At 31.2% G+C, this 12353-nt stretch overlaps 1 pseudogene; it reads left to right on the forward strand.

The window, feature by feature from the left end:
- The first annotated feature begins 2029 nt into the window (after positions 1 to 2029).
- On the forward strand, positions 2030 to 2796 carry LOC131939160 (26S proteasome non-ATPase regulatory subunit 13-like; annotated as a pseudogene).
- Positions 2797 to 12353: the final 9557 nt, after the last annotated feature.

The following is a 12353-nucleotide window of genomic DNA, read 5'->3' on the forward strand; positions in this document are numbered from 1 at the left end:
ACAGAATGAAATATTAATTGTGTATAACGTTTCAATTTCGTTATTTTTTTTTAACTGTTAAACACCGCAATGCTTAACAACGAGTTTGTCGTAAATACGTTTTGGTAAAACAGCAGTACGGCAAACTGCGTTCGGGCAATCGAAATTCGTTAATGTTTTTTTTTTTTTTTTGGAATTTGTCATAAGCCGATTGAGAAGAAAATTATCGCAGGTTAGGGGTGTCCATAAATGACGTCACAATTAGGAGGAAAGAGGGGTTCCGTAATTTTGTGACGGTGTGATGATGGGGAGGGAAGGGTTTACATTATAAAAAGCAATGCTAGAAAACGAATTTTAACTGTTATTTCGCGTTTAAAAAAACTGTTTTAATAAATTGTAATAAAAATTAATTAAAACACTCTATGTTGACAGAGTTCAGACAAGCAATGGGAAAATATAACTTAATTTTGTGGAATTTTGGCGCATTAAAACTAGTGTTTTGAACGGACACACACTTTGAAAATTCATAATAAATTATTTTGAAGATATGCCAGAGGCGTAGCGAGGGGGGGGGGGGGCATATGTCCACGGGCGCGGACCTTAGGGGGGCGCCAAATTGAAATTTTGAGGTGGAGGGGGGTGCAAATGAAAAGTTCGATGGTGGTGCAAATCTATAGTTTGAGGGGGAGAGGGGGGTGCAAATGAAATGTTCGAGGGGGGGGGTGCAAATCGAAAGTTTGTCCCCGGGCGCCGGTAAGGGTCGCTTAGCCACTTACAATTTTTAGCTGAAAGCCCTTAAATATGGAAAAAATATTATGAATTCATTATTTATTGGGCTTAAAATATATTTTATGGATGGTGGAAAACCTACGAAGGGGTTAATTTTTCAAGATGGCTGCCGTTTTAATAGTTACCAAGATTTTTCCACGATTTTTTTATTAGTGGAAATGCATATGTAGATGTATCGTAATAAAGCTGTAAAGAAATAACTGTTTTCTAACGAGTATTAAAAAAGTTGTTTTTTTTTTTTTTTTTACCGGAGCCTTCCCCCTTAAGGCACATTCAACGGCAATTTTGAAGGGGGGGGGGGGGGGTTGTAGGCTGAGATGAGACGTCATTTTAGGGGGGACGGGTCTGACTTTTTGTGACTATGTGTGACTAAGGGGAGTGGCGGGAGGGGGGGGGGTCGTAATAAAAGCGTTAGGTCATTTATGGATGACCCCTAAAGAAGCAATTTTTTTTTGCCTTGCTTAAGATGGAAAAACTAATCAATACAAAATGTGATTGAGAGAAAATTTAGACCGGACAATGATATGAACAATCTTATGATAAAAAAATGTAGTGGTAAAAGATTTGCAGTATGACTTAAAGGTAAATACGTCATAGATATATTTATGTATACTCGTAGTGACTAGGCCTCGTACAAACTATAAGTAACCATAACATAATCGTTTTGATAACTCTATCATATATTTAGGTGTAAAAAGAAAAATTTTAAAACTAAAACTGTTGTATAAAAAAGTATGAAGTGTGCATTCTATCATATTCCTAACAATAATAAACCGCACTAGATAGTAACAAAACAAATAATAGAATCAACTTTTCTATTCAAGTGCTACAACATTCTATACACAATTAACAATTCAATCTTATTAATTTATTTGTAATGAACATATTTAAAATAAAATTCAAACTCAGTATGAAATATAACATTTGGACACTACTACATACATTTTCGTTACATATTATGTGGGTCGTCGTATAAATACATTGCGTGACTGTAAACACGTGTATGTCCTTTAATAAACTTTAATTAAATACATTATAAGATAATAACTTCTAGAATGTTCTTTATTTTGTAAATATGTTGTTATAGACGGGTGTTATTTCAAGCAGTTGACATTGAACATTACTACAACGTCATATTATGCCAACTCAGTGTTTCAATATTCATGGCGGTAAGCTACATACAGATTAGGTTGTATATGGTTGTACCATATTAGGCAAGAGCTTTGTAATTCTAATAATGCAATAAAAATGAACGGGTAAAATGTATCTCCAGAATAAAGAATTCCCTCCAGTGAAGACCCTAATGGAAGAGTGAGATAAGATTTTAAATGATATAGATGGAGTGACCACAGTACATGGACGCTTCTATGAACTAACGAGCAACTATCATAAACTAATGAGCAACCATGCTCAGTACTATCAAAAGGCCCTTAGGTTCTTAGGCTGCATATATCTGATAGACACGCCAATAGCCGATCAAGCAAATAAAACTTTTAATATTGGTTTAGCAGCTGTAATAGGCGAGGGTGTATACAATTTTGATGAGCTCCTTGCCCATGATATCTTGGCATCCTTGAAGGGCACAGATAAAGAATGGCTGGTTTATCTTCTGTATGCCTTTAACAGCGGAGATATTGACACATTCATAGGACTGAAGGATAAATGGTCTACTCAGCCGGATCTGAAAGTCAATGAACTTGTAACTAGGAAACAAGATCAATCTGTTATGTTTGATGGAGATGACATTCCAAAGGCCAGCAACAGATACACAACGGACATTTGATAGTATTGCCCAGACTGTCAAAATTAACACAAATCTGGTTGAGCTGTTAGTCATGAAAGCTGTGAGTCTTGGGTTAGTGAGAGAATATATTGATGAAATAGAACAGAAATGTCACATGACATGGGTACAGCCTAAAGGATCGCAAACAGATTTCCGGCATGCAGACTCGCCTTGAGTTGTTTGGAAAAGATATTGGCTTGATGGAACGCCTGGTACAAACAACTACTTATGGTATTCTCAAATAATTATTGAGGAAGTATTGCAGTATTGCAACATAACATGTTGTCTTCACTCAACATATAACTTGTTGTCTACACTCGACACATAACTTGTTGTCTACACTCAACACATAACCTGTTGTCTACAATCGACACATAACATGTTGTCTTTAATCGACACATAACCTTTTGTCTACACTCAACACATAACCTGTTGTCTTTAATCGACACATAACCAGTTGTCTACACTCGACACATAACGTGCTGTCTACACTCAACACATAACCTGTTGTCTACACTCGACACATAACCTGTTGTCTACACTCGACACATAACCTGCTGTCTACACTCGACACATAACCTGTTGTCTACACTCGTCACATAACCTGTTGTCTACACTCGACATATAACATGTTGTCTACACTCGACACATAACATGTTGTCTTTAATCGATACATGACTTGTTGTCTACACTCGACACATAACAGGTTTTCTACATTAGACACAAGGAGGAACAGGTTGATGTTAGGGGATATGTTTTAGTGTACTTTGTCAAATGTAATTTATTTCATTGTGTGTGTGGGGGGGGGGGGGGGGTGGACACATATAAGTGTGATGCGAAATACATTTTTTTCGGACGGATACATAGCAGTTGTGTTTTACTTCAAAACTGTATTAAATGAAACGGACAATTATCAAGCACCAGTGAAGTTTGAAGACATTCATTAAATTTAAATGAATTGAAACTTAGTGACATGATTGAATCTACACCAGACACAATGACAGACAAACAAACAACCAAACATGCACCGGATTCCCATCTTTACTTAAATTTATAGATAAGCCATTAGTTTAAAAAAATATTGACTTTCTGAATTATGATAAATGAAAGATAGCTCCAACGTTTAGTGAAATATTGAGTGCAATATTTGTGGTGTACACAATTTCATATACATTGTTTTGTTTTTTCTAACATTTTGTAATTTATCGAGAGTAGAAAATTAACCACACGTACATGAAAATAAAAACATTTAAAAACAGTTTTTTTTTAACTTCAAACTTTGACTTTCAATTAAATAAAACGTAAATGAAAACACATAATGAAGTTGCGTCTCTTCATTTATTTGACTGAACTGAATCGATGCACCGAAATAGTTCATTATACAGTTTAAACCACAGTTGTTAGTTAATTCACGTTTTTAATCGACAAGTTTTGATCTTTGAGTTTATGACTGTCATATTCTGATAATAAAGTAAATTGTATTAAAATCAATAGCCATCATGTAGAGAATAGTAGCACTGGCAGCAATATCATCCAACACTCATTAAAACACCTGCTCCACATTATAAAGGTAGTTGTACACTACCTCAGCCATACATTCCCCCGTGTAGCTACCCATGTCTAGGGAAGTTAAAAAAAAAAGTGTAACAGGTAGCTCATCATCTGATGAAACATACCTCACAATCACAGTCAGCTGATAAATTTTAGTCCCTTTTTTAATTAGTCAAACTGTGTTTAAAAAAAAAAATTAAAAAAAATAAAAACATGCATTAACGTCTATTCCTGATTCTCTTGTTTGGCTAGAAAGAAAATTATTTGCTGTTTGTTATTTATCTGCTCTGCTTGTTGGCAGTCTATTGTTGAGTCAGTTTGGGGCTTGTTTTTTTAATATCACTTTTTAATACAAAATCTAAACGTTCATATCAATTGCAATTTCCTTTACTTGAACTAAACAAGGGAGATAACATTAAGGAGATGCATAATAATTGCTTTTTAATTCGTCATAATAAAGAATTAAAACATTTTAGGAAAAATACGATGTAAATATATAAAAACATCTTTTTATTTTTAAAACCGTGAGATTGTGAAGCTGTGTGCTAATTTAAAATTTTAAAAGGTATATAATTATATATTTTGAAACAGTGATATGTATGCATACATGTTTCTGAGAAATGCAAAACATGACATACGATGCTGATGCATTATAGTGAGCTGTATTGTTCTGTAAACTTTTTTTTGTGGTAATAACCGATACATAATCATATCTAGTAAAGCGAGGGTCTGACACAGACCAGGGGTCGGCAACCTGCGGCTCGCGAGCCGCATGCGGCTCTTTTGATGTCAAAGAGTGGCTCTCCAGCTCCTTGTACAAAAATCAATAGTTATATTATTTTATTTTTAAAACTCAACACAAATTATACTGTAAAGAAACACAAGTTTAAACAGAAGAAAAAACTCATTAGAGAACAGTGAGAAGTATACGGACAGCTAACAGTAGCTTGGGCACCAGGTCCAGCCCCAAAGCCGTGTTGTGGACAGCCCCGTGGCAACAATTCCATGCTTGCCACTGCCCCCGTGGCAACAATTCCATGCTTGCCACTGCCCAAAAGCCGACTTTTTCGAATATTGTTAAATGGGAATTGCTATTTTATTCAGAATGCGTTTCCCTATCTGTCAGTAATCATTAATTTGACGTGAGTGACGTAGTTTTTTTTTTTTTTTTTGTTATTAACTTTCTACTGTTGAGCATGGTACTGGACGGTGGGGTACGAGTTTACCCTGCGTTCAGTGGGGTGGAAGATAAGCCCGATGAGAACCAAAGGACAAAAGCGATCGATACACAGTAATCAAACCGATATCGAAGCCAGTTAGTCGGAGTTTGCCGACAAGGTGATATCCGTAAATAAAGAAACAAAAAAGGTTAACTGCTTCTCAAGTGGATTTGAATAGTCCTATATTTATATTTTTTTTTATTACTAATTTCATTATTCTGGCGAAACAAGTGTATGTTTTTATATGAACAAATATTATTTCATATTTAAAGCGATTTATTTTAAATAACAAATCAAATGCATTTACCTACTTTTAAACAAATAATAAAATATTGAAATAACAAAAATGTTAGTTGCTCTTAAAAACTGGGATATTTTGAAAATTGTAATTTTTGGCTCTTCCGTCTCAAAAGGTTGCCGACCCCTGACATAGACATCTTCAAGATCGTGTGATATGCTGGTAGGTCAGGGGTCGACAACCCTTCGGATGGAAGAGCCAAAAGTTAAAATTTACCATATATCCCAGTTTTCAAAGAGCCAATAACACTTTTATTTAAATATTTTGACATTTGATATTTGATATTATATATATATATATATATATATATATATATATATATATATATATATAAATATATTTAAATATATATATATACATATTTAAATATATATATATATATATATATATATATATATATATATATATATATATATATATATATATATATATATATATATATATATATATATATATATATATATATATATATATATATATATATATATACATATATATATATATATATATATACATATATATATATATATATATATATATATATATATATATATATATATATATATATATATATTTAAATATGAAATAATATGTATTCAAATTAAAACATAAACATAGAATAATAACATCAGTAATCAAATTATATAACTTTAATTATTGAATACTATTTACAACAGTTTCACCTTGAGAGCCTTTTGAAAGTTTGTTTAAACCTGGCTCATAACCCGTTTTCAATTTCAAGAACGCCTATAGATTTTTATTAGTTAGTTGGCTTGTATACTTGGTATTATATTAATGCAAGAAAACGTTGCTCGCATGAATATGTTGACCCGAAGATCGTCAGCACTGTAAGACTTTTCCATGCGTCACGTAATAGGGCCTCAACTCGCGACATTTCTTTTAGAGCTGTCCAGTTGTACAGTGAAACGTGCATGTTTTACTGGACCTCCAAATCATCTAACTTGCTCTTGAGATCAGTAAATTTACCGCTCCACAAATGTTTGGTTTTCAAATCTTAATTTGAAGCGAACCAGTATCAATTCCAAATATCTCAACGTTGATCTCATTTGTTTTTGTGTTGAGAGAATGTTCTATGACTATGAAGGTCAGAGTACTTTCATTTCTTTTGATTTGCTCAAAACTCTCAGTGAACCCATCCTTCATTTGGTTTATAATAATGCTGAAGTGATTCATGTTAATAGTAGCGTTGGTTTTATCATGATATATTTTTTCAGATTTTTCAAAATAAAATAATTTACCGCGCTCCGGGTTTTCAACAAAATGAAGAAATTTTTTTTTTCGAAACAATTATATTCTTCAAGCAAGGCATAGGCTGGGTTTTCCTTTCCATGCAGTTTTAGATTTAGCTCGTTTAGTTTCTTTTTGATCTCCACAATGAAGTTGAATGTTTCAATTCAGGATAGACAATTTAATATTAAGTACATTGAAGTATGGCGTAACTAAATGTTCTAATAGAATAGCTAGTGTTTATTGTTTATGTTTATTATGTTATTATTTTATCGTTCGTTATCGAGTGTTGCAGAACAATATTTTTATGAGTTTTGAAAATAATAAATAAAAAAAACAATTATTAATATGTGTGCATGGAGCTGAAGAGCCGCATCTCGACATCAAAAGAGCCGCATGCGGCTCGCGAGCCGCAGATTGCCGACCCCTGTGGTAGGTAAACCGTACAGTAGAGGTTGTTACATCTGTTACGTCGTCACCATCAAGTCGGCCAGCTTGCTAATATATATATATATATACATATATATATATATATATATATATATATATATATATATATATATATATATATATATATATATATATATATATATATATATAAAAATATAAATATAAATATAAAATATATATATATATATATATATATAAATATATATATATATATATATATATATATATATATATATATATATATATATATATATATATATATATATATATATACATATATATATATATATATATATATATATATATATATATACATATATATATATATATATATATATATATATATATATATATATATATATATATATATATATATATATATATATATATATATATATATATATATATATATATATATATATATATATATATATATATATACATTTTTTTTTTTTTTTTTTTTTTTTTTTTTTTTTTAAATTAAGTAAACATATAATTCTATACTAAAATTACCTTACATTACATTGCTATCGGGTCTTGATCTACTTATATGATTACACGTTTCTGTTGCTGAAATCTGAAGATCAGCCAGTCTACATCTATTATTAGCAAATCCTAAATGTTGTTATAAGACTAATATATTCTGACAGACTGAAGTTAAATATAGGACTACACATAGCGTGTCGTCCGAGTTATAGAAAGCCGAATACATATGTTGTAGTTGATGCGAACATAGTTTCATGGGGGAATATTTATACCAGTATCCGATAATAGAATCTTCTTTAAAAAGGGGTGTTAGGTTACTGGTAGTTAACTAAATACACACATTGCTGGCTAATGTCAATGCTAACCCTGTCCCTAACACCAACCCTAGTCCTAACATACGAATAACCCTAATTTCAAACCATAAAATTAGTCGAGGTTATAATACTACTAACAACCCAACACACCTATTTTATTATCGGACATCAGTATATAAAATCATCCGTTTCATGTAACAACGACAAGTTTTGTTATAACGACAGCTGTAAATATATACATTACAATGTATCAAACGCTGATTAACCCATTAAAGCCCAAATGAAAACTACATGTAAAAATTACATTTAATTGTTATTTATTATGACATATAGGGTAGATTAGCACATGTATTACAAAAATATAGAGACATTCACATAGCCAAAAAGGTAAATGGGTGTACTCAGCTGGGTACACTGGGCAGATTAGGAGTGAAATTGTCCAAAGCAAGGTCGTTCAACACAAAGTGTTTTTTTTTTTCACATCGCCAGCGTATCCAACTATGGCAAATAACACAACGCAATAGGTTTTCAATTTGCTCTGGATTATGACCAAATTTTTTTTAATCCACTGTAGGAACTGTTGATGATGTTGGACGACTGTACTTTTCTCTTGTAAATACGATTATGCAATTATTCGTCTGAATGCTAACTGATCCATATATGTCAGCTCATCAATCCTGCTAATCAAAACATGCAGCCGCCAAGCATTAGCAATAGCCATAAGTGTTTTAATTCTGTTCAAAGTAGTTTTTCTATACATTATGAAATTTGAAATGAGTTTTGAAAATGAAATAATATAACTATTAATATTTGGGAAAGGAGCTGGTGAGCTGCATCTTGACAGCAAAAGGTTGCCGACCCCTGCCGTATACTAAAAGGTGACCCCGCAAATTGAAACTAAACGTTTCATTTGACAGAAAGAAGAACATTATTTAAGGCAATAACATTTGGAAAAGGGCTGAAAGCGGCAATTAAACCGACCTAATTGATTGTGTTTAATAAATATATAACGTATGGACACTGTTTTGTAATTAATGTATTAACCTATTTTTTATGACACATAAAAGAACAATAAAAATACGTTTATGTGGCTCAATATATTGTTTAGGTAATTTTATGTGTTGCAACGATCATAACATTTTAGTATTTAAAAAGAAAATGTAATGATACAAGTATTTGTAAAAGTTATTTTTTAAGTTATTGCCCTTGATACGTTTTTTTTTTGCAATAAGACGGTAGTATTATGGAAACATTCATTTTTATTGCAGTTTGAAATTACAAAACTCTAGCCCAGGGGTCGGCAACCTGCGGCTCTCTAGCTCTTGAACAAATCTTAATAAAAAAAAAAAATTGAATTTAAAAAAAAAGATGTAAGTGGCCTTTTAAAACTAGGGAAAATTTGAAAATTGTAACTTTTTGCTCTTCCGCTTCAAAAGGTTGCCGCCCCTGCTCTAGTCTAATCGCGTATCTACTTAACATATATATATATATATATATATATATATATATATATATATATATATATATATATATATATATTCCATGCATGTAACACTGTATCAGATTTATCACGTTAGTAATCCACGTCATTTCTACTGTTATTTCATAATAGAATTGAAATCATATAAGTACCTGGCTAAAGGCTTATTTTCCTTTATTTTTAATATAGTATTGCAACACATAAGTGGGGTCTTGGAAAAAATGAGATGCAGATAGGGGGGGGGGGGCTGTGGGGTATGGGGGGTCCTGAGGTTTGAGGGCGGGGAAAGTGTGCATTTTTAAAGTACTTAACAAAGAGAAACATTTGAAAACACAGATTAGTATTGGTTTATTTGAATTTGTCGGATCTCTTAAAAACAAGTATAAAATAAATGCACTGTTTTTTTAGCATTATTAATAATCTTGTTATACCAATTACATATATCTTGTAAAATAAAAATACAAATTCATTAAAAAAATTAAATATATACTCTATAACTCTTTTAGTATTTAGCTTACATTTTACATTTTTTTAGCATTAATTAAAAAAAAATGGTTTTATACAAATGAGTTTGTTACCTCCCTGTTATTGTAAGTGAACAAGAAATGGTACAAGATAAGTTAATATTAATGTTTCTATCTTGATTAAATATTTTAATTATAAACATAAAATAAATATTTATTTTACTATAATAGACAAAAATGTAACATAACTTTTGTTTTTTGATATGAGAGATATCTTCTTTTTGTAAATCTGACTGTCCTTGGTCATTAATTTTCACTTTTTATCACTTCCATTGCAAAATTTATATATTAGAGTACATTACATGACATGTAATGTAATGTTTTTACAGTTCTTTATAAGTGGGTGTGTGCATTAAAATGTAAAGTTTATTCTGTAACTTGGGGTTATCTGCATACATTAACATAATTTGATTTGGTCAGTGGCGTGTCTAGTTAGGGTGACACTCGGTGTGGTAACTGAGGGTGTCAACCCTCCACTTTCTTAAACAATTTTATATTTTTGGTTTTGTGTCACCCCTCTACCCTATAATTTTATTTTAAGGAAAACTGGATAAAGAATAATATTGACTGTAAATTTTAGTGTTTTTCACATTGGTGTCGCCCTCTAAATGGCGTCACGTGCGGATCACACCACGCCCCCAGTCTTGTGATACAACTGGTATTAAAGTATTAATACAATAAATGCAAAACTCAGGAATCACACCACGCCCCCAGCCTTGTGATACAACTGGTATTAAAGTATTAATACAATAAATGCAAAACTCAGGAATTAGCTTAAAAATAATGTATTAATTTTACACAATATACACAGTTCCTAATGCAAAAAAAACAACCAATCTTGTAATTGAGAATATACATAAACACTGTTTCTTTTCTCATAATGATGCTGCGCAACTTGACTACAGGCAGCGCCAATACCCATATCATTGACACTGTATTACCAGGTCTCTGTTGTTTTTATTGTTCTCTTTCGCACTTCTCTGTGGATAGAAATAAAGATAGACTACATCAGTACAAAGTGCAAAAACAGAAGGACTTATTTCCCCACCCCTCTCTGCTACACTAATACTAAACTGAAAACCAGGAATAAACTTATATTCATGGTTTTTAGACTAATACGTTACTAACAATGAATTACTTCACCTTTTAATCTGTAACAAAGATATTGTTTTCATCATCCATATATTGGAACACCTCCTCATTATGATTTTGATAATATAAATACAAAGTAAACCCTACATATACTATACTGCTAAACAATACAATTAGTATAGGCGTATACTACGGTATACATTAACAATATTAGGCCTATTATCAATTAAGATATTTTAACAAACAAACTTTCAACTAAATATGTGTAAAATAACACAGTTAAAACTACATATAAAAGATAAATATACTTACGATTCAGTATCTGGTAATTCAGTCAGTTTATTTGCATGACAACCAAAATCGAATAAAAGATGTTCACACGCCGCCATTTTGATCAACGACGCACAAGTCACATGACTTAAACAGATAATTTTATTGGCAGAATCGGACATATAACATTATAATTCTAGTGTATCCAAGGAAAATTTATACATTAATTATATACTGTTAGAACAGAATCATATATAACATTGACATAGAACAAGATTATAATGGCCAAATGCATCAACTTGTAGTTAGAACAATGTCAAATTGAAAAGTTTGGTAGGAAGCAGATGACTTAGAGTCACGTGGATAAGTGGAGATTGAACATAGTTCTTTTCAACATCATAGGGTCGAGTTTTTCGAAAAAAAAATCAAAATTTGTAGTTAGAATAAGATAATACTGAGGGGACTATATATATATATATATATATATATATATATATATATATATATATACATATAATTCTAATCGAATGTCAAAATATTGATATAAAATGTTAGTGGCTCTTTTAAAACTGGGTAATTTGGTACATTGTAACTTTTGGCTCTTCCATCTCAAAAGGTTGCCGACCCCTGAGGTAAGACAACATACATGCAGACACAACTTAACAGCCCCTAAATCTTTCCATTATTTTTATTACATTATTATTATTTTTTTTTCTTTGTTTTTTCTTTTTTTTTATTTATTTTTTATTTTCCATTATTACTGTTAAAATAATTGTTTTCGGACTTTACAATGATGAGAATGAATTGCTTGTGTTTAAAGAATGTATACATTAAAGTCACTGTTTTTCAAATTTTATAACATGAAAGAT

This window comes from Physella acuta, unplaced genomic scaffold (genome assembly GCF_028476545.2).
Source record: "Physella acuta isolate Inbredline_101_S28 unplaced genomic scaffold, ASM2847654v3 ptg000265l, whole genome shotgun sequence".
NCBI lineage: Eukaryota > Metazoa > Mollusca > Gastropoda > Physidae > Physella > Physella acuta.